We start from the raw sequence: 26,190 nt of genomic DNA on the forward strand, positions 1-26,190 counted from the left end.
ATTTAAAATATGGATTCCTGTGACATTGTCCAGACGTTTACATTTAATGCCCTGTGAAAATGACTCTCCTAATGGATGGGAAAATGATTTGGATAGATTAAGATATTTGATTTATTGTGTCACAAAGGATTTTCCCAACATAGAAGATCTGCAGAAACTAAGGATTGGTAGGAAGGAATGTACATATACATTTATGTCCATATTTGAACGGTTGTACAAAGCTCTCATCAAAAATGGAAAAGTACAACATATGATAACAACTTTTGTACAAAAATTCAAATTCCTAAATTCAGTTTCCCAAGTTATGGCATCACAAAAAAATTCATTATTTGAATGTGCGCAGATGCTGGATTTTGTTAGAAAACATGAGAATCGTGAATAGAAAATAAATCAAGCTAAATTTATAAAACCAGGAAAGGTAAAATCTTACCACAAGCCAATATCAAACTCTTCTAGACTGAGTCATCCCTATAGTGAACTCTATCAAATACGCAGAAGATTTCATATATGTTATAAGCCATATCAGCCAGTGCAAAGATCTATCTCTCCACAGAATGAGTTAATTCTCAGTCAGAACTGTGATTCTCTAAAAAGGAAAATGGCTGAAACTGATGGACAGAGACAGGTGAGACGACCAACTCACAGTGACGTCATGGAATGTGGACAGAAGAACAGGCAGTTCTCTGAGGTTTTGAAGGATAGAAAAATGTCTTTCCTAAATAGGGCGTTCCTGGAGATATTTGAGAGAGACAGAAGATTTGGTTTAGGGAGTGGCTAAGGAAAAACTGTAATTATAATGTTGTATCAAAATGTAATACAATGTCTCAATATTTATTTATAATCTTATACAGTAAAATTGTAGTTACATAGTTTCTAATAGTTCATATATATATATATATATGTATATATATATATATATACACTTGTCTAAGTAGAGATTGCGTATAATTGTATTTATATATACGTTTATAAAATATATATATGTATTAATTAATAAATTAGAACTTCATATATATAAATTTAAGTAGCAATATTTTGAATTACATTAGAACCAACCAATATATGTATAAGATATTTAAATAATTCTGTTTCTGTATGAATTTGATATTTAATTTTATTTTCTTATATTTCCTTAGAGTTTTCATTCCAAAGCAGGATTTGATCAAAGAACTCTAAAATGGATTTATTTCTTTATTCACACAGGAAGTGAAAAAATTGCATGATTTTATGTGTATAACATTTTAAAATAATAACAATATATCTAGTTGAACTATAATATATATGTAATACTTATTAATTCTTTTGTATTGCTAATATTTTCTGTGCATGAAGTGTTCGTGCAAATAAATGTAGCTTTACAGCATGACGTGTGACAGCTGCGGCCTTTGAACTTTGAGCTAATAGTATAGGATCCCATTCATTCTATTTTCAACTGATGTAACTTAAGACCGGGCAGCCAGTGAAAAAAGAATCTAAGACAAGAGTTTTTTCAAGTGTCTGAAATTCCAGTGACTTACTCTCATATTATATAATATGTACTTGGGGAATATTCAAAGAAATATAAAGATATTCAATTGATATGGCAATGCGCATTAATAAATTGGGATACAACAATTTTGGGTTAAATATATATATATATATATATATATATCTAAAACTTCATATGTGGAATGTTTGAGTTGAACAGATCTGTGAATGTCAGAGTGAAGGTGACAGATGAGTAAATCAGCAGCTGCTAAGTGTGATTGATGTGACAGAGGCCTCGTATGTTTGTATGTTTGAAAAAAAAAAATGTTTCTTTATGTGAAGGTACAAAAATATATTTAATTCTGAGGAAATTATAATACATAATTAGGTATTATCTACATATATATATTTCTATATTTCTTTAATAATTATTATTTCTTGGTTTAACTAATAGTGGATAAGGGCAACCACACATCAAAATGGTTTACAAAGCAAATTTATATTTAGAATAATTTTCCACATGATAATATTCTTGAATAACTATAATATTATTTTTAATGGTTACCTAAATAGGTACACACCTCTCTTTAGTCAAATCTATGCTACTCATCGATATGAAATTTATGCACAATATTTCTAGAAGAATAATTATTTTTAATTTGGTTCTGATACATACAGAAATTTTATAAAATAATATTTTTGGTATTAAGGAGGAAAATGTGTTTTTGATCCTGATTACATAATCACTTTTGATCAATACTTATTTTCCACACATTTTAATAAAGAAGAAATAATAATAAGATACTATGGTATAATTAAGAAGGGTATTACATGCAAAGTTGCATAATTTAATATTTTTTTGGTGGTACAAGGTTATGACAAATATGAAATCATCCAGATAATGGAGATATAAGGGTATTTTTTATGGAGAATATAATTACTCTGCATTTGTCATTAAAATTTAAAGGCCTTATTTTTATTTTTATTCTTATTTTTACTCTTAATTTTAATTTTCATTTTAAAATTTTTTTTCTTACTTTATACTTCTTATTTTTCAATTTTTTCATTTTTTAATTCTCATTTGATTTTATTTGAGTTCAATATCTCAATTGAGAAAACACATTAATATTTAATAAAGTAATGTCTAATACAAGAGTATTGCTTCATTAAATATATATTGCTAAGGAAAAAAATGTTTACATTTTCTGAGTAAGCACAACAATTCATTCATTCATTTATTCATTCATTCATTCATTCATACATTCATATATTTATTCATTTTGGTTCAGGAGTATACATTCTTTGATATTATTGGTTTAATAAAGATATAAAAACTTGTTTTTTCAAAATACACTGACACCTATGGGTTGGAAAAGGTAATTACACCTATGACATAAAAATGTTCTATCATATGGAGAACTTGATTGATAATGAATTATTATCTATTGTTTATTATTCCAAACATAATTTATTTTAATATTTTGATAATAATTAGATGGATATTACTGATTGCTATGGTACGCTGTGATATTATAGGTTAGGAAAAACTGCCAGATTTGGCATCAGATTAGGGAATGAAGACTTCAATCAAGACATCGCAATTATGAATTCTATCTTAATAAAGACTCTTAATTTTTATAAATCAAAGAGATTCTCAAAAGTTACAAGAAGAAGCAACTGATATCCGGACGTCTCAGAAGGTAACAAGTGTGAATGCTGAGTGTTATAATAGACTGTGTCCATTACATACAATACAATTCACACCACTGATCAACAGGACGGCAGAGGACGATGATCCTATATGTACTGTGTTGTGTTCAAGTTTCATCACGTTCCAGTGGTTTCTTATCACCTGCAACGCTTCAATGAAAGCTGGTGAACAGGTAATACCTGGCATATGTGTCCTGTATATAAAGGACTGAGTACTGGTTATGGTGCTATATAATGCAGGAAAGTGTCAAGTTAACCCTTGCTTTACTGACCAAAGACGTCACATCTGTTTCAAAAGTGACACGAGACCAGTGCGGACACACGGAAGATTCCAAAGACGATCCAACATAAGTCCAGGTGACACTGCACAGATATTAAAGCTACATTTCATCAATGGACTTTGTTTTCTTATCAACTGACACACATGATCTTTCTAATAAAGAGTACAGTTTATGGACTGAACAATAATGAACACAATTATGGACTGTACAATATCTACATGCTGTAATTTATTTCAAAGGAGTTTTCATCTAAAGACTGTGTTATAAAAGAACCAAGAAGAAGACGAGACGACGACCCGATGACATCAGATGATGACGATTGAACCCGCGATTGCTTCAATTTAGATATAGGGAAGTATAATTATACATATTAAATGAGTATTAGTCGCGGCTTACCATAACATGAATTCACATCATTATATAACAATAATCCGATATTGATACTATTATTACTATTATTATTATTATGGAAATTTAATGATATTGCCAAGGAAGAAGGAAAGAAAAAATGATTGATGAATGTATCTTCTTTTGAGAAATTTCAGTTAAAGTCCTTTTATTCTCAAAAAAGGGGGAAATGTTAAATGGTTAATTATGGAAATTCATTTGGAATGTTAATCGATAATCATTTTTCTGAGTTCTATGCCTCAGCCATCGTGTCTAGTTGACATGCGCTAGTTGTGTGTGTATTTTTGGTTCACTACCATATGTAGAACAGGTGTGCCATACGACTGGCTATAAAAGCCCATGGTACAGAAAGGGGGGGCTCTCTTGCTCTTCCCACCCCACAAGACACAGAATCTTCATGCTGAGAAGCAGATGACATGTAGGCCTGGACACATGCTGGAAAAAGACATGATTTACCAGCCAGGATCCAAGGAAAGACGGGTGAATCTCAACAATTAAGCTAATTATGGACAAATGGACAATTACTTTATAACTAATTATTGTATGTACCTGCTGCAATCTGATTCTTTTTAATGGACAATCCAAGAATAAATAGATACATTTTTTTATAAGAATATCATGATATTGATACTTTGAGAAGTCCTCAGTAGAAAAAAATAATACAGGAAGAGTATTATTTTACAGTCTCCCATCCAAGTACTAACCAGGCCTGACCCTGCTTAGCTTACGAGATCAAATGAGATCAGGCGTGTTCAGGATTGTGTGGCCATAGGCAGAGACAAGCTTCTCACTTGCTGCTTTTCTACTTTGACGTCTGGCTGCCGGCTGCCCTTTCCAGTGCTCAGCAAGACCAGGTCCTTTTGTGCTTTCCCTTCTCTTCAATTTTTTTGCTGGCTTCCTTAAAAGGTCTTGTAGACACAACGCCCCACTCAGAGCCGCTGAGCTCACTGATCGGCTGCAGCGCTGTCGACGGAACGTCAGCTTCACGGCCAATGAAACAGGCCGGGAGCAGAGGCGAGACTCACCGGTAGACCCGGGTAGGGTGAGTAGAGCGCGGTTAGTTGCTTTCTAATAGGCTGCAGCCGGGGATTAACTTTTAATGAAAGGGAACAATCCCTTTGACTGTCTGCAGCGCGCCACACCTAGGAAGCGCACTCTCACACACAAGACAGCATGCACATGTGCTCGCACGTGACAACACCCCCTATCTGCCCCTACAACCTCTCCGTCACCATGCGTCAGACTCTCCTGCCTGTTTTATGATTTCAGGGCCCTAGCGGGAACCACCCCCCCCTCCCCAATTCCTTCCGCACCTTCCTTGCCTTCCTTGCACTGAGGTTAGCTCTTTGTCAGCCGTCTGGCTTGGTTACACAAGCTTCTTTGCAGAGAAACATGTTACTTCTGCTGGCCCTCGCTAGGCGGCCGGCATCAAAAACCTTCCCTGGGCACCTGCTGAAAGCCTGGCCCCTTCACGGCCCCGAGTGCTTTTAACGCCATCATTTCCACACGGCGAGCTGCGGAGTCAATAAGCACTCCTAGCCATGGTGTCAATAAGCACTCCAAGCCGTGGCAAGGAGCTCGGTGTCAGGTCGGTGTGAAGGGCGGCGGGGTAGCGTACTTAGCTGCTAACTGGCTCAGAGGCCTTGGGGCTTCCATCATCTAAGTTACTTAAGGTCGGTGTCCGGCAAGGCAGAGTTCCATGCTAGACGAGCTGGGCAGTAGGGCAAAACGTCATCAAAATGGTCTACAGCACCCGGTGTTCCCAGGAGTTCTCCCATCCAAGTACTGTCCGAGCCCAGCCCTCCTTTGCTTCCAAAATCAGAAGAGATCAGGTGTATCCAAGGTGGCATGGCCAGTAGACGATGCTCGATCCATCGCCCGGCCAGCCTTTCTCAGGATCGCTTGATGGCGAGCAATCTGGCCGTGACGGGGCGGGCTCCAAAGGGTTCATGCTAAGGCTGTGCCGTCCCTACAGGTGTGGTTTGTTTAGCAGTGATTCACCCGCCGCATCAGGTGTCTTCAAAAATGTCTCGGCGCAGGGTCTCCTGCAGGCTAAATCCTTCATCGCGGTAATGTGACAGAAAGAGCAAGCTGGACCCGTAACTTGGGGGCGGAGCGAGACGTCCAGGGGTGAATGAAGGAAGAGGGTGAGATGGTTGCCAGTGACTTTGAGCTGCTCTTCAGGGAGGAGAGTCGTGTTGCCTGCAAAAGTCTTCTGCTTGGGGTTACCGGTTGTTGCCTCCAGCCACCCGGGAGACGCTGGCCCTGGTGAAAAGGAGCCTGGTATTAAAAGTAAAGAAGCAACAATGTTGGAGGCCCACGGTGATCAGAAGGATGCTGGTATTTTGCAGAGATGAAATAGCGCAAGAGAGAAAGCAAATAAAAAAAGAAAAGAGAAAGAATGTGTGCACTTGTGAAAGGGAATGGAAAAAAGGCATAGAAGAGAGTGCCCCCTGCTGGTGGAAGGAAGGAAAAAGCAAAAGCCTACAGCACCTGGTATTCCCAGGCAGTCTCCCATCCAAGTACCAACCAGGCCCAACGCTGCTTAGCTTCCGAGATCAGACGAGATCGGGCGTGTTTATGGTGGTGTGGCCGTGGGCAGAGACAAGCCTCTCACTTGCTGCTTTCCTACTTTGAAGTCTGGCTGCCAGATGCCCTTTCCACTGTTCAGCAAGACCAGGTCCCTTTGTGCTTTCCCTTCTCTTCAATCTTTTTGCTGACTTCCTTAAAAGGTCTTGTAGACAGAACGCCCCACTCAAAGCCGCTGAGCTCACTGATCGGCTGCAGCACTGTCGATGGAACGTCAGCTTCACGGCCAATGCCACAGGCCGGGAGCAGAGGCGAGACTCACTGGTAGACTCGGGTAGGGTGAGTAGAGCGCGGTTAGTTGCTTTCTAATAGCCTGCAGCCGGGGATTAACTTTTAATGAAAGGGAACAATCCCTTTGACTGTCTGCAGCGCGCCACACCTAGGAAGCGCACTCTCACACACAAGCCAGCATGCACACGTGCTCGCACGTGACAACACCCCCTATCTGCCCCTACAACCTTTCCGTCACCATGCGTCAGACTCTCCTGCCTGTTTTATGATTTCAGGGCCCTAGCAGGAATCACCCCCCCCTCCCCAATTCCTTCCGTACCTTCCTTGCCTTCCTTGCACTGAGGTTAGCTCTTTGTCAGCCGTCTGGCTTGGTTACACAAGCTTCTTTGCAGAGAAACATGTTACTTCTGCTGGCCCTCGCTAGGCGGCCGGCATCCAAAACCTTCCCTGGGCACCTGCTGAAAGAATGGCCCCTTCACGGCCCCAGGTGCTTTTAACGCCATCATTTCCACACGGCGAGCTGCGGAGTCAATAAGCACTCCTAGCCGTGGCAAGGAGCTCGGTGTCAGGCCTGCGTAAAGGCGGCGGGGTAGCGTACTTAGCTGCCAACTGGCTCAGAGGCCTTGGGGCTTCCATCATCTAAGTTACTTAAGGTCGGTGTCCGGCAAGGCGCCGTTCCATGCTAGCCGAGCTGGGCAGTAGGGCAAAACGTCATCAAAATGGTCTAAAGCACCCGGTGTTCCCAGGAGTTATCCCATCCAAGTATTGTTCGAGCCCAGCCCTGCTTTGCTTCCGAGATCAGACGAGATCAGGCGCATCCAAGGTGGTATGGCCAGTAGACGCTGCTCGATCCATCGCCCGGCCAGCCTTTCTCAGGATCGCTTGGTCACGAGCAATCTGGCCGTGACGGGGCGGGCTCCGAAGGGTCCATGCAAAGGCTGTGCCGTCCCTACAGGTGTGGTTTGTTTAGCAGTGATTCACCCGCCGCATCAGGTGTCTTCAAAAATGTCTCGGCGCTGGGTCTCCTGCAGGCTAAACCTTTCATCGTGGTAATGTGACACAAAGAGCAAGCTGGACCCGTAACTTGGGGGCGGAGCGAGACATCCAGGGGTGAATGAAGGAAGAGGGTGAGATGGTTGCCAGTGACTTTGAGCTGCTCTTCAGGGGGGAGGGTCGTGTTGCCTGCAAAGGTCTTCTGCTTGGGGTTACCGGTTGTTGCCTCCAGCCACCCGGGAGACGCTGGTCCTGGTGAAAAGGAGCCTAGTATTAAAAGTAAATAAGCAACAGTGCTGGAGGCCCACGGTGATCAGAAGGATGCTGGTATTTTGCAGAGATGAAATAGCGCAAGAGAGAAAGCAAATGAAAAAAAGAAAAGAGAATGAATGTGTGCACTTGTGAAAGGGAATGGAAAAAAGGCATAGAAGAGAGTGCCCCCTGCTGGTGGAAGGAAGGAAAAAGCAAAAGCCTACAGCACCTGGTATTCCCAGGTGGTCTCCCATTCAAGTACTAACCAGGCCCAACCCTGCTTAGCTTCTGAGATCAGACAAGATCAGGCATGTTCAGGGTGGTGTGGCCGTAGGCAGAGACAAGCCTCTCACTTGCTGCTTTTCTACTTTGAAGTCTGGCTGCCGGCTGCCCTTTCCAGTGCTCAGCAAGACCAGATCCTTTTGTGCTTTCCCTTCTCTTCAATTTTTTTGCTGGCTTCCTTAAAAGGTCTTGTAGACACAACGCCCCACTCAGAGCCGCTGAGCTCACTGATCGGCTGCAGAGCTGTCGACGGAACGTCAGCTTCGCGGCCAATGACACAGGTCACGTGACAACACCCCCTATCTGACCCTACAACTTCTCCGTCACCATGCGTCAGACTCTCCTGCCTGTTTTATGATTTCACGGCCCTAGCAGGAATCACCCCCCCCTACCCAATTCCTTCCGCACCTTCCTTGCCTTCCTTGCACTGAGGTTAGCTCTTTGTCAGCTGTCTGGCTTGTTTACACCAGCTTCTTTGCAGATAAACATATTACTTCTGCTGGCCCTCGCTAGGCGGCCGGCATCCAAAACCTTCCCTGGGTACCTGCTGAAAGCCTGGCCCCTTCACGGCCCCGGGTGCTTTTAACGCCATCATTTCCACACGGCGAGCTGCGGAGTCAATAAACACTCCTATCCGTGGTAAGGAGCTCGGTGTCAGGCCTGCGTGAAGGGCGGCGGGGTAGCGTACTTAGCTGCCAACTGGCTCAGAGGCCTTGGGGCTTCCATCATCTAAGTTACTTAAGGTAGGTGTCCGGCAAGGCGCCGTTCCATGCTAGCCGAGCTGGGCAGTAGGGCAAAACGTCATCAAAATGGTCTACAGCACCCGGTGTTCCCAGGTGGTCCCCCATGCAAATACTGTCTGAGCCCAGCCCTGCTTTGCTTCCGAGATCAGACGAGATCGGGCGTATCCAAGGTGGTATGGCCAGTAGACGCTGCTCGATCGATCGCCCGGCCAGCCTTTCTCAGAATCGCTTGGTGGCGAGCAATCTGGCCGTGACGGGGCGGGCTCCGAAGGGTCCATGCAAAGGCTGTGCTGTCCCTACAGGTGTGGTTTATTTAGCAGTGATTCACCCGCCGCATCAGGTGTCTTCAAAAATGGCTCGGCGCAGGGTCTCCTGCAGGCTAAACCCTTCATCGCGGTAATGTGACAGAAAGAGCAAGCTGGACCCGTAACTTGGGGGCGGAGCGAGACATCCAGGGGTGAATGAAGGAAGAGGGTGAGATGGTTGCCAGTGACTTTGAGCTGCTCTTCAGGGGGGAGGGTCATGTTGCCTGCAAAGGTCTTCTGCTTGGGGGTACCGGTGGTTGCCTCCAGCCACCCGGGAGACGCTGGTCCTGGTGAAAAGGAGCCTAGTATTAAAAGTAAATAAGCAACAATGCTGGAGGCCCACGGTGATCAGAAGGATGCTGGTATTTTGCAGAGATGAAATAGCGCAAGAGAGAAAGCAAATGAAAAAAAAGAAAAGAGAATGAATGTGTGCACTTGTGAAAGGGAATGGAAAAAAGGCATAAAAGAGAGTGCCCCCTGCTGGTGGAAGGAAGGAAAAAGAAAAAGCCTACAGCACCTGGCATTCCCAGGCGGTCTCTGTTAAATGGTTAATTATGGAAATTCATTTGGAATGTTAATCGATAATCATTTTTCTGAGTTCTATGCCTCAGCCATCGTGTCTAGTTGACATGCCCTATTTGTGTGTGTATTTTTGGTTCACTACCATATGTAGAACAGGTGTCCATACGACTGGCTATAAAAGCCCATGGTACAGAAAGAGGGGGCTCTCTTGCTCTGCCCACCCCACAAGACACAGAATCTTCATGCTGAGAAGCAGATGACATGTAGGCCTGGACACATGCTGGACAAAGACATGATTTACCAGCCAGGATCCAAGGAAAGATGGGTGAATCTCAACAATTAAGCTAATTATGGACAAATGGACAATTACTTTATCACCAATTATTGTATGTACCTGCTTTCAATCTGATTCTTTTTAATGGACAATCCAAGAATAAATAGATACATTTTTTATAAGAATATCGTGATATTGATACTTTGAGAAGTCCTCAGTAGAAAAAAATAATACAGGAAGAATATTATTTTACAGTCTCCCATCCAAGTACTAACCAGGCCTGAACCTACTTAGCTTCCAAGATCAGATGAGATCGAGCGTGTTCAGGGTGGTGTGGCCGTAGGCAGGGACAAACCTCTCACTTGCTGCTTTCCTACTTTGAAGTCTGGATGCCGGCTGCCCATTCCAGCGCTCAGCAAGACCAGGTCCTTTTGTGCTTTCCCTTCTCTTCAATTTTTTTGCTGTCTTCCTTAAAAGGTCTTGTAGACAGAACGCCCCACTCAGAGCCGCTGAGCTCACTGATCGGCTGCAGCGCTGTCGACGGAACGTCAGCTTCACGGCCAATGCCACAGGCCGGGAGCAGAGGCGAGACTCACCGGTAGACCCAGGTAGGGTGAGTAGAGCGTGGTTAGTTGCTTTCTAATAGGCTGCAGCCGGGGATTAACTTTAAATGAAAGGGAACAATCCCTTTGACTGTCTGCAGCGCGCCACACCTAGGAATCGCACTCTCACACACAAGCCAGCATGCACACGTGCTCGCACGTGACAACACCCCCTATCTGCCCCTACAACCTCTCCGTCACCATGCGTCAGACTCTCCTGCCTGTTTTATGATTTCAGGGCCCTTGCAGGAATCACCCCCCCCTCCCCAATTCCTTCCGCACCTTCCTTGCTCTGAGGTTAGCTCTTTGGCAGCCGTCTGGCTTGGTTACACAAGCTTCTTTGCAGAGAAACATGTTACTTCTGCTGGCCCTCGCTAGGCGGCCGGCATCCAAAACCTTCCCTGGGCACCTGCTGAAAGCCTGGCCCCTTCACGGCCCCGGGTGCTTTTAACGCCATCATTTCCACACGTCGAGCTGTGGAGTCAATAAGCACTCCTAGCCGTGTGAAGGACCTCGGTGTCAGGCCTGCGTGAAGGCGGCGGGGTAGTGTACTTAGCTGCCAACTGGCTCAGAGGCCTTGGGGCTTCCATCATCTAAGTTACTTAAGGTCGGTGTCCGGCAAGGCGCCATTCCATGCTAGCCGAGCTGGGCAGTAGGGCAAAACGTCATCAAAATGGTCTACAGCACCCGGTGTTCCCAGGAGGTCTCCCATCCAAGTACTGTCTGAGCCCAGCCCTGCTTTGCTTCCGAGATCAGACGAGATCGGGCATATCCAAGGTGGTATGGCCAGAAGACGCTGCTCGATCCATCGCCCGGCCAGCCTTTCTCAGGATCGCTTGGTGGCGAGCAATCTGGCCGTGACGGGGCGGGCTCCGAAGGGTCCATGCAAAGGCTGTGCCATCCCAACAGGTGTGGTTTGTTTAGCAGTGATTCACCCGCCGCATCAGGTGTCTTCAAAAATGTCTCGGCGCAGGGTCTCCTGCAGGCTAAACCCTTCATCGGGGTAATGTGACAGAAAGAGCAAGCTGGACCCGTAACTTGGGGGCGGAGCGAGACGTCCAGGGGTGAATGAAGGAAGAGGGTGAGATGGTTGCCAGTGACTTTGAGCTGCTCTTCAGGGGGGAGGGTCGTGTTGCCTGCAAAGGTCTTCTGCTTGGAGTTACCGGTGGTTGCCTCCAGCCACGCGGGAGACACTGGTCCTGGTGAAAAGGAGCCTAGTATTAAAAGTAAAGGAGCAACAATGCTGGAGGCCCACGGTGATCAGAAGGATGCTGGTATTTTGCAGAGATGAAATAGCGCAAGAGAGAAAGCAAATGAAAAAAAGAAAAGAGAATGAATGTGTGCACTTGTGAAAGGGAATGGAAAAAAGTCATAGAAGAGAGTGCCCCCTGCTGGTGGAAGGAAGGAAAAAGCAAAAGCCAACAGCCCCTGGTATTCCCAGGTGGTCTCTCATCCAAGTACTAACCAGGCCCAAGCCTGCTTAGCTTCTGAGATCAGATGAGATTGGGCGTGTTTAGGGTGGTATGGCTGTAGGCAGAGATGAGCTTCTCACTTGCTGCTTTTCTACTTTGAAGTTTGGCTGCCGGCTGCCCTTTCCAGTGCTCAGCAAGACCAGGTCCTTTTGTGCTTTCCCTTCTCTTCAATTTTTTTGCTGGCTTCCTTAAAAGGTCTTGAAGACAGAAGGCCTAAATCAGAGCCTCTGAGCTCACTGATCAGCTGCAGCGCTGTCGACGGAACGTCGGCTTCACGGCCAATGCCACAGTCCGGGAGCAGAGGCGAGACTCACCGGTAGACCCGGGTAGGGTGAGTAGAGCGCGGTTAGTTGCTTTCTAATAGCCTGCAGCCGGGGATTAACTTTTAATGAAAGGGAACAATCCCTTTGACTGTCTGCAGCGCGCCACACCTAGGAAGCGCACTCTCACACACAAGCCAGCATGCACACGTGCTCGCACGTGACAACACCCCCTATCTGCCCCTACAACCTCTCCGTCACCATGCGTCAGACTCTCCTGCCTGTTTTAGGATTTCAGGGCCCTAGCAGGAATCACCCCCCCCTCCCCAATTCCTTCCTTGCCTTCCTTGCACTGAGGTTAGCTCTTTGTCAGCCGTCTGGCTTGGTTACACAAGCTTCTTTGCAGAGAAACATGTTACTTCTGCTGGCCCTCGCTAGGCGGCCGGCATCCAAAACCTTCCCTGGGCACCTGCTGTAAACCTGGCCCCTTCACGGCTCCGGGTGCTTTTAACGCCATAATTTCCACACGGCGAGCTGCGGAATCAATAGGCACTCCTAGCCGTGGCAAGGAGCTCGGTGTCAAGCCTGCGTGGTAGCGTACTTAGTAGAGATGAGCGTTGTTCTACTCGAACTGTTCGCCAATCTCAAATTCGAGCTGTTTTGGGCGGTGTTCGAGCCGTTCGGCGAACACGAACAATTTGATAAAAATTCGGCTGTTCGAGGTTATGTTCGATAACTGTTCGTGCACCAAAATCATAACTGGATTTTTTCTCAGTAATGATGAAAATTAATGTTAATACGCAGTTTGAGTGTACAGCGGGGTGGGGGGAGGGGCAGGGGATGGATCTCTGCAGGAACAATGAAGATCTCCATTTTTTTTTCTCTTTCCCGCATTTGCACTGGGGAGGTGCAATCTGTCAGCCTATCAGCAGCGCACACACGGAGCGAAGTGCTTTTTTTCACACAAGCAAGGGCATGTGTCATTGGCAGTGTATGTCACATGTCCTTGCCCTATAAGACCAAGCCATTTTCCCCGTCGCCACCATTTTCTCACTGCTGCAGCTGCGTGTTAGACGGCACCGCTGTTGCTGTGTGCGCTATACCTTGTTAATTTCAAGCCAATTTTCGCACAAATATACAGATAGCTTGGGAGTAGGGAATAGTTGTGATTGCAGTCCTTTTAAGGACTAGGTTACAGCATTTCCTACGACTTTTATCAGGGAGGTCTGTGCTCTTAAATAGATAGGTTGTGGGAGTAAAGACTAATTGTAATTGGAGTCCTTTTCAGGACTAAGTTACATCAGTTCCTATCAGTTTTTGCCAGGCAGGTCTGTGCCAGTGCTGTGCAAGTTTTTTTCACAGCATTTGGCTGAATCTAGCAAAGCTAATCCTTTTTGGCCTATTGCAGAGTGTGTTAGTCAGTGGAGTAGCCTATCTGTGTTGCAAGATATAACACCTGTGTATGGAATACCAATTTTTTTACTGCACCTAGTGAAGTAAAATCTTTTGGGCATAGCATCATTCTATTAGTCCATCTATACTGACCTCCATCAGGTTGCAAACTGAATATAATTTTTTTCTGCATCTAGCTCTGAAAAAATATTTGGGCTTCTAGCGGTGTGTGGGACTTGGTCTATTAGTCCATCTATACTGACCTCCATCAGGTTGCAAATTAAAAATAATTTTTTTCTGCATCTAGCTCTGAAAAAATATTTGGGCTTCTAGCAGTGTGTGGGACTTGGTCTATTAGTCCATCTATACTGACCTCCATCAGGTTGCAAATTAAAAATAATTTTTTTCTGCATCTAGCTCTGAAAAAATATTTGGGCTTCTAGCGGTGTGTGGGACTTGGTCTATTAGTCCATCTATACTGACCTCCATCAGGTTGCAAATTAAAAATAATTTTTTTCAGCATCTAGCTCTGAAAAAATATTTGGGCTTCTAGCAGTGTGTGGGACTTGGTCTATTAGTCCATCTATACTGACCTCCATCAGGTTGCAAATTAAAAATAATTTTTTTCTTCATTTAGCTCTGAAAAAATATTTGGGCTTCTAGCAGTGTGTGGGACTTGTTCTATTAGTCCTTCTATACTGACCTCCAGCAGGTTGCAAATTGAATATAATTTTTTTCTGCATCTAGCTCTGAAAAAATAGTTGGGCTTCTAGCGGTGTGTGGGACTTGGTCTATTAGTCCATCTATACTGACCTCCATCAGGTTGCAAATTAAAAATAATTTTTTTCTGCATCTAGCTCTGAAAAAATATTTGGGCTTCTAGCAGTGTGTGGGACTTGGTCTATTAGTCCATCTATACTGACCTCCATCAGGTTGCAAATTAAAAATAATTTTTATCTGCATCTACAGTACCTCTGAAAAAATATTTGGGCTTCTAGCAGTGTGTGGGACTATTTGTATTAGTCCATCTATACTGACCTCCATCAGGTTGCAAATTCAAAATAATTTTTTTCTGCATCTAACCCAGCCAATAGTTTTGGCCTAATACCACAGTTTGGCCACTCAGCTCTGCTCGGTTACCATCCATTGTTTTTTTGTGCCAACAACTCCAGAGTTGTGAATTAGTTAACCACCAAAATGAGTGGAAAAATGCCTGCTGCTGGTGGAAAGGGGAATAGGCGTGTTGGGAAGGGGAAAAAAGGTTGTGTCCGTGGGGTAGGTGTTAAAGCAACAGTAACATCTGCAGAAGAAAGACCATCTTCCAGCCAAACTAAAATGTCTACTTCTTTTAGCGGACAATGTGATAAGATCCCTTTCTTACGGCCACGCCAATCGCTACAAATTCCAGATGAGGCACAAAAACAGCAGGTGCTTCAACGGATATCAAGTGCTCCTTTAAGTGGGCTCTCCTCCACATCAACTTCAACATCACAAATACTCCAGTCCTCAAAGGTGTCACCCAAATCGCACTTGCTTCCTCACAGCTCCCAAATCTCCAGCTGCCCATCTGAGTATGAGGTAGAACAGATGGTTGAGTCTGCAGAGCTGTTTACTCATACTATAGCCTGGGAATCAGAGGTCGACTCCAGCGCTTCTGTGAATCCAGACGAGGAAATGATCTGCACTGATGCCCAGAATCTTTATGAGTCGGATCCAGGACCAGACGCAGAAGGTTCTGACCATAATGTAGACCCTCATTCCCAAACTGTAACTCCTGTTGGTGGAGACAATGAGGAAGACGATGATAAGACTCAAATACCTGATTGGAGCGACAACTTTAGTTTTTTGTCAGGGCAGGAACAGGTTGGCTCTGAGGACGACGGGTGTGATAACGCACAGGGTGATGATGATGAGGTCGGAGATCCCACTTACTGTCAACCCACAGTCAGCCAAGAGATGAGGTCAGCAGAGGAGGTGGAGGAAGATGCTAGTGACGACGAGGTCAGGTTGCGCCTTCCTGGACAGAGACGTAGTACTGGAAGCACGTCAACAACTGCATCCTCAAACACAACTCTGCCTCTCACCACAAGTCGTGGTGGCTCTTCAGGTCGCATGGGTGCTAAGCCTTGCATAGCCTGGGCATTTTTTCAGATTGATAAAGATGACCCAACTCGTGTTATCTGTAACATTTGTCAGCAAAAGCTAAGTAGAGGCCAAAAAATACATAGTTTGAGTACTTCATGCATGAACCGGCACATGGACATGAAGCATAAGTTGCAGTGGGAAGCTCAGTGTGCTACAATGCGGCCTAGCCGGCCGGGCCAATCACCGTCTGCCATATCTTGTGCATCCGCGGCCTCTTCATCCTCTGTGACTGGGGGGACAGCAGTCACACCTGTTTTGGGGCGCAGACCTGCCACCTCTTTACCCGCAACAGCCAGCGTGATTGGCAGGTCATCATTTTCTTTGGAGGTGGTAACACCAGCTGGTCTTGAGCGCTGTCCGACATCGATAGCACCACCTTTGGATCAAGGCAACCTAACATGTCCGCCTGCATCTTCCTCACAGACCGGCAGTTTGCCGGGGACACCCTTATCAACCCCGTCTAAGCACAATAGCCAGCCCTCGGTCCCTCAGATGTGGACAAGTAAAAGACCATTTCCTCCTAGCCATGAGAAAGCTAAGAGGTTGAATTTCACCATCTGCAAGCTCTTGGCTACAGAAATGCTGCCTTTCCGCCTGGTGGACACAGAGGATTTTCGAGACCTTATGTCGCAGTGCCCCAGTACCAGATGCCCAGTCGGCACTACTTCTCAAAGAAAGGTGTGCCTGCGCTCCACCAGCATGTCGCACACAACATCACCGCTTCTTTGAGAAACTCTGTGTGTGACAGGGTGCATTTCACCACAGACACTTGGACGAGTAGGCATGGACAGGGGCGTTACATGTCGCTGACAGGGCACTGGGTAACTATGGTGACAGCAGGACAAGGGGCTGCTGTCCAAGTCTTGCCGTCCCCACGAGTTGTGCGTCAATCCTCTTTATGTCAAAGTTCCTCCACTGCTTCTGCCTCCTCAACCTCCTCTCGGTCTTCCACCTGCACCCAAAGCCTGTCTGGTCATGCCACAAGCTTTCTAACTGCGCAGAAGGGATCCTGCACACCTCCTTACTATGCTGGCAGTAGGGCTCAACGTCATCAGGCGGTTTTTACATTGAAATGTCTGGGAAATGTGAGTCACACAGCTGAGGAGTTGTGGTCAGCTCTGGAGAACCAATTTCATGAATGGTTGTCTCCACTGGACCTGAAACCAGGGAAGGCCGTGTGCGACAATGCTGCAAACCTGGGTGCGGCCCTTCGCCGGGGCAATGTCACACACGTGCCTTGTATGGCTCACGTGTTGAACCTGGTTGTCCAGCAATTTTTAGCCCACTATCCCAGACTAGATGGCCTTCTGCAGAGGGCACGGTCGCTGTGTGCTCACTTCCGCCGTTCGCATCCCGCAGCTCAGCGACTTACATCTCTACAGAAGTCGTTGGGCCTGCCACTTCACCGGCTAAAATGCGATGTGCCTACCCGGTGGAATTCAACTCTGCACATGTTGCAGCGACTGTGGCAGCACCGACAAGCCCTGGTGCAATACGTTCTGACGTATAGCCTGGGCCAACGAGATTCAGAGGTGGGGCAAATCACGCTGGAGGAGTGGTCTCAGATCAGGGACCTATGCACCCTTCTGCACAGTTTTGAAATGGCGACGAAGATGTTTAGTGCTGACGATGCCATTATCAGCATGACTATTCCGGTGATTTACATGCTGGAGCACATGTTAAACAGAATTCGGAGTCAGGTGGTGGCACAAGAGGAGGTGGAGGAAGTAGAGGAGGAGGAGTTGTATGCGGAAGGGCTAACATCTGCAAGGTCCAGACGGTCGGCAGCACCAAGGTGGCAGGCATGTGAGGGTGGGGGAGATGGTTTTACCAGGGCGCATGGTAGCAGCCAAACTAGTGAGGAAGGTGCAGGAGCCCAGGAAGAAGTGGAGGACGAACTGATGGAAGACTCATCAGATGAGGGAGACCTTGATCACATTTCTGTTGTGCGAGGTTGGGGGGAGAGGACAGAGGAAGGAAGCATGATTGTTACCTCGCCACCAACACAACAGGGACTTGGTGCTCCTGGATGCGCAACACACATGAGTGCCTTCTTGCTGCACTACCTGCAACATGACCCTCGAATTGTGAGAATTAGAAATAATCCTGACTACTGGGTTGCCACACTGTTAGATCCCCGGTACAAAAGTAAATTTGCAGAAATTATTCCTGCCATAGAAAGGGATGCACGCATGCAGGAGTATCAGCAGAGACTGTTGCAGAATCTTACATGTGCTTTTCCACAAAATACCAGTGGTGCACGTAGTGAATCTCACAGTTCCAACTTGCCAACCGTGGGACCGTCAAGTGTTCAGCACTCAAACCGTAACAGAACCACAGTATCTGCTGGTAACATCAATTTTGCGGAATCATTTCACCACTTTTTTAGGCCATCCTTTGCAAGGCCACAGGAGACAAGAAGTCTGACACATAGTCAACGCCTAGAGACGATGGTACAGGAGTATCTCCAAGTAAACATTGAAGCCACGACTGTGTCACTGGACCCTTGCTCTTTTTGGGCTTCCAATCTGGATAAATGGCCGGAGCTAGCCACTTACGCCTTGGAGATCTTGTCATGCCCCGCAGCCAGCGTTCTGTCTGAACGTGTGTTCAGCGCTGCTGGTGGTGTGCTGACAGATAAGTGCACGCGGCTCTCCACTGATAATGTAGACAGACTCACGTTCATAAAGATGAACAAATCATGGATCCGAAACGACTTTTCTACCCCTGTGTCATCCTGGGGAGAGTAAAAGCTTGATGATTGGTTAAAATCACCCTACCAACCGTTTTAAGCTTTCAAATTACTAATCATGTTTATCTGTATCTTGACTGGAAAATAATTTGGGCTTTGTAGCAGTGTGCAGCACTGATCCTATTAGGCCATCTATACTAAAGCTTCACCAGATTTAAAATTAAAAATAATATTTAGCTGCATCTAGCCCGGAAAATAATTTTGGGGCTCCGAGATGCGCAAGGCACATAAGTGCCTTCTTGCTGCACTACCTGCAGCATGACCCTCATATTGTCAGAATTCGAAGTAATCATGACTACTGGGTTGCCACACTCTTAGATCCCCCAAACTTTTCGATCAACCTTTTCATTTTAATAAAGACCAAAAAAATGGTCATTTTTGAAATTATAAGCATTAGCAGGTTGTTAGAAACTGAAATCAAACAGTTTTCAACTCAAAACTTTATTCTAGGTGATGTTACATTTTCACATAGGACCCCTTGTTCGAAAGGAGCTTCTGAACTCTCTCGTCCATTGAATTTGTCAGGTTTTGGATGGTTTCTGCTTCAATTGTTTTGCATGAGGACAGAATACCCTCCCAGAGCTGTTGCTTAGATGTGAACTGCCTCCCGCCATCATAGACACTCCTTTTAATGATGCTCCAAAGGTTCTGAATGGGGTAGAAGTCAGGGGAGCATGGGGGTCACACCATAAGTTTGTCCCCTTTTATGCCCATATCAGCCAGAGATGCAGATGTTTTATGTGCAGCATGAGATGGTGCATTATCATGCAGAAAAATGATCTTGCTGTGAAATACACGGTTCTTCTTCTTGAACCATGGCAGGAAGTGCTGTTTGAGAAAATCCACATACATTATGGAGTTCATCTTTAGCGCATTCAGGGATCCTAAAGGGGCCGACAATCTCTCTCCCCATGATTCCAGCCCAAAACATTACTCCACCTCCTCCTTGTTGGCGCTGTAGCCGTGTTTGCGTGGGGTGTCCATCAACCAGCCATCCTCCACTCCATCCATCTGGACCATCGAGCGCTGCACGGCACTCATCCGTGAACAAAACAGTTTTGAAATCAGTCTTCATGTAATGTTTGGCCCACTGGAGCCGTTTCTGCTTGTGTGAAGTGGATAGAGGAGGTCGACAGGATGGCGCATGCACAGCTGCAAACCTCTGAAGGACCCTGCATCTTGTTGTTCGGGGGACGTTGGAGGCACAAGCAGCTTCAAAAACTTGTCTGCTGCTATGACAAGGCTTTTTTGCCGCTGCTCTTTCAACCTGACGTAATTGCCTGTAGGAAAGAGTCCTCAATTTGCACTTATCAGCACGCACACGTGTGTACTGTGAATCAGCTACATACTTCTTGATTGCCAAGACACTTCATCCTGATCATCGCACAATGTTGATTGTTGTCATGCCTTGACCTAAATACTCCACAATTTGTTGCTTCTCAGCAGCCGACACATCCTTTTTCTTTCCCATTTTGGCAGAAAATGTAGGCTGCTTAATAATGTGAGAGAGCCTTCTTAAGTAGTCTTGCCTTTCATTGGACACACCTGCCAAACTAATTAGCACAGGTGTCTGCAATTGCTTACAGTGATATAAAGAGCCCTGACACACATCACCATCAATGAGTTTAACTGACAAACAAACAAATTCTTCCCTTATCACTCCTAAACACTTTTTGTATAATAATTTTGAACGCAGTGTACATTTGCTTTTCCACAAAACACCAGTGGTTCACGTAGTGAATCTTACAGTTCTAACTTGCCAACCGTGGTCTGTATGGAGTTGTTCAATAAAGGGCCCAAAATTAAGATAACATAGATGGGAGAGGTCTCTATGAATAGGAATTCCTAAGTATTTGATACCCTGTGAGGGCCAGGCAAAGGGAAAGTTGGACTGGATGGAATCCTATATGGATTTGGGGAGGGAGACATCGAGGGCCTCAGACTTCGCTGCATTGATTTTAAAATTTTACCATGTAACAAAGTGATCTATTTCAGCCATAACAGCATGGATGGATATATGTGATTGAGTGATATATACTAGGACATCATCAGCAAATAGAGAGCACTTGTACTCGGTGCCTCCCACCTCAATCCACCTAATATTGGGGTTATGGCGAATTGATGAGAGCAGGTGCTCCGTCACTAGGATGTATAAGAGAGGGGACAGAGGACATCACTGCCTTGTCCCATTGGTGATTGTGAAAGGTGATGAAAATGTTCTGACGCACCCCCTGGGCCTTGGGACACCCGGAGCCGGACCCTTTTTGGTGGATGCTGGTGGTTGTAGTCTTCGTGGCGGCGACCGAGTTCCGTGGCTCAGGGCGGTCAAACCAGTGGCGGAACTATTTATGTGGTTTTCATGTTTAAATGTCCGACTACGCCACCCGTGGATTGCGGTCAGAGTGAACCGCCGCTACAGGGCAGACCACTGAGGCTGGTGTTGTGGGTGCAGCAGAGCGTAGCATAACTCCCAACGGGAGGAGTATAGCCTCAGGGCAGTGTATGCGGAGGATGGGGGTGATGGTGCAGGGCAGCAGCAGTAACGACACGGAGTCAGTGATGCAGTTCAGGGCCTTTACTCACAGTTCTTATTATCCAGACCACGTCTGCAGGTAACGGCTGCCCACGTCATACTGTGCTCACCAGGTGAGGGGCTCAGACAACTCCCAGATAACTTTGGAGCACTTCACAGGACCCCCTTTGTGTGTCCTTTGTCTGGCCTTTCTTACCAACACTTCTGTCCAGCTGCCTCGGGCCTCCTCTTGGTAAACTTGGCGCCAGTTTCCCTGACCCTATGTGGTGCCTTCCTAGCGGGTGTAGCGAGGGGCTGCGCCACATAAAATGTCAGAGCCTCCGGTTTCTAGCTGAGGGTCGTTTCCTGCCTCCACTAGTTCGGGGACCGGTCTCCCCCTTTGGCCTGACCCCTCCACGCAGGTGGATTCGGGCGTGCGGTGGCGACTCGCCCGTCCGCACCCCTGGGATCCCTTCATTCCTCGTTCCTGGAGCCTTCTCCGCTCCTCTTCCTTCCTTCTCCCTCTTCCAGGCCTTGGCCTCTGTTACTAGGCCCGCCTCCGGAGCAGAGCTCATGCAGAGCCCCTGCTCCCTGCCACTTCTGCTCAGACTTCTCTGCACTGAACTAAGATGGTGCCCACCTTTTATACTCCCTTCTCAATGCACCCAGGAACTGCTTCCTCCCTGCTCCTGCACTACAGGGTTCCCCTTCCTCAGTGTTCCCTCCCCCCACTCCAGCCAGGGACAGGGACTGTCGTGCCCATCTCAGGGGCATATTGGTCGCCCTGCCCCACGGCAATGTGGTGTAATGCATGCAGGTGTCGGGTCCTGATCCACACTCCATCCTTACCTGAGAGTGAGATATCACACCTCTGGGTGAGGTGCAATACGTCTGTAGCAACCGAGCCCTCAGGGTGCTACAGTTCCATTTATCTTCAGCCTAGGTGACGTATTGCGATACAGGGCCGTGATTTTGGCTATAAAAGGGTCCCCTAGACCCCTACCCCAAGCTTTTTAAGAGAATCATATATGGCGTGCCAGGAGACTCTATGGAATGCTTTCTCAGCATCCAACGAGAGTATCTAATTACAAATTTTTAACTGCATCTAGCCCAGGAAATACTTTGTGCCTAGTAGCAGTGTCTGCTAGTGAGCGGATTATCCCGGCTGTTAAGCAAGCTGCACCACCTGTAGTTTAGACACTTAATTTTTTCAAAGGAAATGCTTCGGGACCATGGGATACTTAGTGAAGAGCATCAGGAGGCACCCCAAGGCATAGGGGCTGGGAATGGCAGTAGGATGCCTTGCGGTGGACAGCCGAGCTCGATCCTTATAAAAGCTTTTTAACTGCAGCAGCTTTAGTGGACGCTACTGGAGCTGGAATTACCGCGGCTGCTGGCATGAGACTTGCCCTCCAATAGATCCTTGTAAATGGATTTAAAGTGTATTCATTCAAATTAGAGAGACAATTTAAATTAAAAAGCTTAGAGCTGCCTCCACCACAGGGGGGCTCGCTCGACCCACCAGCGGACAGGCACCAGTATTGGGAGAGGGGGGCTGGCCGTCAGGGTTCACCGCGGCTCTGGCACAAACCCGGCGACACGGAGGTGGCACGGGCAGGAGAGGACTGGCCGTGTCGGCTTCTCACTTTTTGGATTTTAGAAGGGCATGACATGCCTATATCTGTGTCTCCCCCTCCTTTTACTCCTCCACCTCTTTTATTTTCGCATGACTATATGTACTTGTCACTTTTCCATGTGTTAGTTATGTCTTCTGAGCAGTTTGTCAGCTTTTGGACACCTTTGAAGGTGTTTTCTATGTGTTTCTATGTGTTTTTGTTTGCCTGCCATTGGTTTTAACGGTGTTCGAAGGTGTTCGACGAACAGTTCGGCGAACACACGGGTGTTCGACGAACCGAATTCGAACACTACGGGGGTGGCTCAACACTAGTACTTAGCTGCCAACTGGCTCAGAGGCCTTGGGGCTTCCATCATCTAAGTTACTTAAGGTCGGTGTCCGGCAAAGCGCCGTTCCATGCTAGCCGAGCTGGGCACTAGGGCAAAACGTCATCAAAATGGTCTACAGCACCCGGTGTTGCCAGTAGGAATCCCATCCAAGTACTGTCCGAGCCCAGCCCTGCTTTGCTTCCGAGATCAGACGAGATCAGTCGTATCCAAGGTGGTATGGCCAGTAGACGCTGCTCGATCCATCGCCCGGCCAGCCTTTCTCAGGATCGCTTGGTGGCGAGCAATCTGGCCGTGATGGGGCGGGCTCCGAAGGGTCCATGCAAAGGCTGTGCCGTCCCTACAGTGTGGTTTGTTTAGCAGTGATTCACCCGCCGCATCAGGTGTCTTCAAAAATGGCTCGGCGCAGGGTCTCCTGCAGGCTAAACCCTTCATCGCGGTAATGTGACAGAAAGAGCAAGCTGGACCCGTAACTTGGGGGCTAGGCGAGACGTCCAGGGGTGAATGAAGGAAGAGGGTGAGAAGGTTGCCAGTGACTTTGAGCTGCTCTTCAGGGGGGAGGGTCGTGTTGCCTGCAAAGGTCTTCTTCTTGGGGTTACCGGTGGTTGCCTCCAGCCACGCGGGAGACGCTGGTCCTGGTGAAAAGGAGCCTAGTATTAAAAGTAAAGAAGCAACAATGTTGGAGGCCCACGGTGATCAGAAGGATGCTGGTATTTTGCAGAGATGAAATAGCGCAAGAGAGAAAGCACATGAAAAAAAGAAAAGAGAATGAATGTGTGCACTTGTGAAAGGGAATGGAAAAAAAGCATAGAAGAGAGTGCCCCCTGCTGGTGGAAGGAAGGAAAAAGTAAAAGCCTACAGCACCTGGTATTCCCAGGCAGTCTCCCATCCAAGTACTAACCAGGCCCAACCCTGCTTAGCTTCCAAGATCAGATGAGATCGGGCATGTTCAGGGTGGTGTGGCAATAGGCAGAGACATGCCTCTCACTTGCTGCTTTTCTACTTTGAAGTCTGGCTGCCGGCTGCCCTTTCCAGTGCTCAGCAAGACCAGGTCCTTTTGTGCTTTCCCTTCTCTTCAATTTTTTTGCTGGCTTCCTTAAAAGGTCTTGTAGACACAACGCCCCACTCAGAGCTGCTGAGCTCACTGATCGGCTGCAGCGCTGTCGACGGAACGTCAGCTTCACTTCCAATGCCACAGGCTGGGAGCAGAGGCGAGACTCACCGGTAGACCCGGGTAGGGTGAGTAGAGCGCAGTTAGTTGCTTTCTAATAACCTGCAGCCAGGGATTAACTTTTAATGAAAGGGAACAATCCCTTTGACTGTCTGCAGCGCGCCACACCTAGGAAGCGCACTCTCACACACAAGCCAGCATGCACACGTGCTCGCACGTGACAACACCCCCTATCTGCCCCTACAACCTCTCCGTCACCATGCGTCAGACTCTCCTGCCTGTTTTATGATTTCAGGGCCCTAGCAGGAATCACTCCCCCCCCTCCCCAAATTCTTCCGCACCTTCCTTGCACTGAGGTTAGCTCTTTGTCAGCCGTCTGGCTTGGTTACACAAGCTTCTTTGCAGAGAAACATGTTACTTCTGCTGGCCCTCGCTAGGCGGCCGGCATCCAAAACCTTCCCTGGGCACCTGCTGAAAGCCTGGCCCCTTCACGGCCCCGGGTGCTTTTATCGCCTTCATTTCCACACGGCGAGCTGCGGAGTCAATAAGCACTCCTAGTCGTGGCAAGGAGCTCGGTGTCAGGCATGCGTGAAGGCAGCAGGGTAGCGTACTTAGCTGCCAACTGGCTCAGAGGCCTTGGGGCTTCCATCATCTAAGTTACTTAAGGTCGGTGTCCGGCAAGGCGCCCTTCTATGCTAGCCGAGCTGGGCAGTAGGGCAAAACGTCATCAAAATGGTCTACAGCACCCGGTGTTCCCAGGAGGTATCCCATCCAAGTACTGTCCGAGCCCTGCCCTGCTTTGCTTCCGAGATCAGACGAGATCAGGCGTATCCAAGGTGGTATGGCCAGTAGACGCTGCTCGATTCATCGCCCAGCCAGCCTTTCTCAGGATCGCTTGGTGGCGAGCAATCTGGCCGTGACGGGGCGGGCTCCGAAGGGTCCATGCAAAGGCTGTGCCGTCCCTACAGGTGTGGTTTGTTTAGCAGTGATTCACCCGCCTCATCAGGTGTCTTCAAAAATGTCTCGGCGCAGGGTCTCCTGCAGGCTAAACCCTTCATCGCGGTAATGTGACAGAAAGATCAAGCTGGACCCGTAACTTGGGGGCGGAGCGAGACATCCAGGGGTGAATGAAGGAAGAGGGTGAGATGGTTGCCAGTGACTTTGAGCTGCTCTTCAGCGGGGAGGGTCGTGTTGCCTGCAAAGGTCTTCTGCTTGGGTTTACCGGTGGTTGCCTCCAGCCACGCGGGAGACGCTGGTCCTGGTGAAAAGGAGCCTAGCATTAAAAGTAAAGAAGCAACAATGCTGGAGGCCCACGGTGATCAGAAGGATGCTGGTATTTTGCAGAGATGAAATAGCGCAAGAGAGAAAGCAAATGAAAAAAAGAAAAGAGAATGAATGTGTGCACTTGTGAAAGGGAATGGAAAAAAGGCATAGAAGAGAGTGCCCCCTGCTGGTGGAAGGAAGGAAAAAGCAAAAGCCTACAGCACCTGGCATTCCCAGGCGGTCTCTGTTAAATGGTTAATTATGGAAATTCATTTGGAATGTTAATCGATAATCATTTTTCTGAGTTCTATGCCTCAGCCATCGTGTCTAGTTGACATGCGGTATTTGTGTGTGTATTTTTGGTTCACTACCATATGTAGAACAGGTGTCCATACGACTGGCTATAAAAGCCCATGATACAGAAAGGGGGGGCTCTCTTGCTCTGCCCACCCCACAAGACACAGAATCTTCATGCTGAGAAGCAGATGACATGTAGGCCTGGACACATGCTGGACAAAGACATGATTTACCAGCCAGGATCCAAGGAAAGATGGGTGAATCTCAACAATTAAGCTAATTATGGACAAATGGACAATTACTTT

General features: G+C 47.1%; 2 non-coding genes and 8 pseudogenes across 2 annotated transcripts; all 10 read right to left on the reverse strand.

The window, feature by feature from the left end:
- Nucleotides 1-5,607: 5,607 nt before the first annotated feature.
- On the reverse strand, nt 5,608-5,727 carry LOC141270169 (5S ribosomal RNA; annotated as a pseudogene).
- A 620-nt stretch (nt 5,728-6,347) lies between these two features.
- Nucleotides 6,348-6,466, reverse strand: LOC141267839 (5S ribosomal RNA; annotated as a pseudogene).
- Nucleotides 6,467-7,407: 941 nt separating this feature from the next.
- Nucleotides 7,408-7,527, reverse strand: LOC141269927 (5S ribosomal RNA; annotated as a pseudogene).
- A 621-nt stretch (nt 7,528-8,148) lies between these two features.
- Nucleotides 8,149-8,267, reverse strand: LOC141270397 (5S ribosomal RNA). Its single transcript, XR_012321634.1, has one exon. It is a non-coding gene; the product is annotated as a 5S ribosomal RNA (ribosomal RNA).
- Nucleotides 8,268-9,024: 757 nt separating this feature from the next.
- On the reverse strand, nt 9,025-9,144 carry LOC141268438 (5S ribosomal RNA; annotated as a pseudogene).
- A 2,191-nt stretch (nt 9,145-11,335) lies between these two features.
- Nucleotides 11,336-11,453, reverse strand: LOC141268977 (5S ribosomal RNA; annotated as a pseudogene).
- Nucleotides 11,454-12,075: 622 nt separating this feature from the next.
- LOC141268443 (5S ribosomal RNA) lies at nt 12,076-12,194 on the reverse strand (annotated as a pseudogene).
- Nucleotides 12,195-23,266: 11,072 nt separating this feature from the next.
- LOC141269919 (5S ribosomal RNA) lies at nt 23,267-23,386 on the reverse strand (annotated as a pseudogene).
- A 620-nt stretch (nt 23,387-24,006) lies between these two features.
- On the reverse strand, nt 24,007-24,125 carry LOC141266578 (5S ribosomal RNA). The gene has a single exon (XR_012320610.1). It is a non-coding gene; the product is annotated as a 5S ribosomal RNA (ribosomal RNA).
- A 934-nt stretch (nt 24,126-25,059) lies between these two features.
- Nucleotides 25,060-25,179, reverse strand: LOC141267469 (5S ribosomal RNA; annotated as a pseudogene).
- Nucleotides 25,180-26,190: the final 1,011 nt, after the last annotated feature.

This window comes from Phyllobates terribilis, unplaced genomic scaffold (genome assembly GCF_046119375.1).
Source record: "Phyllobates terribilis strain yellow unplaced genomic scaffold, ASM4611937v1 Scaffold_4__5_contigs__length_816908805, whole genome shotgun sequence".
Lineage (NCBI taxonomy): Eukaryota > Metazoa > Chordata > Amphibia > Anura > Dendrobatidae > Phyllobates > Phyllobates terribilis.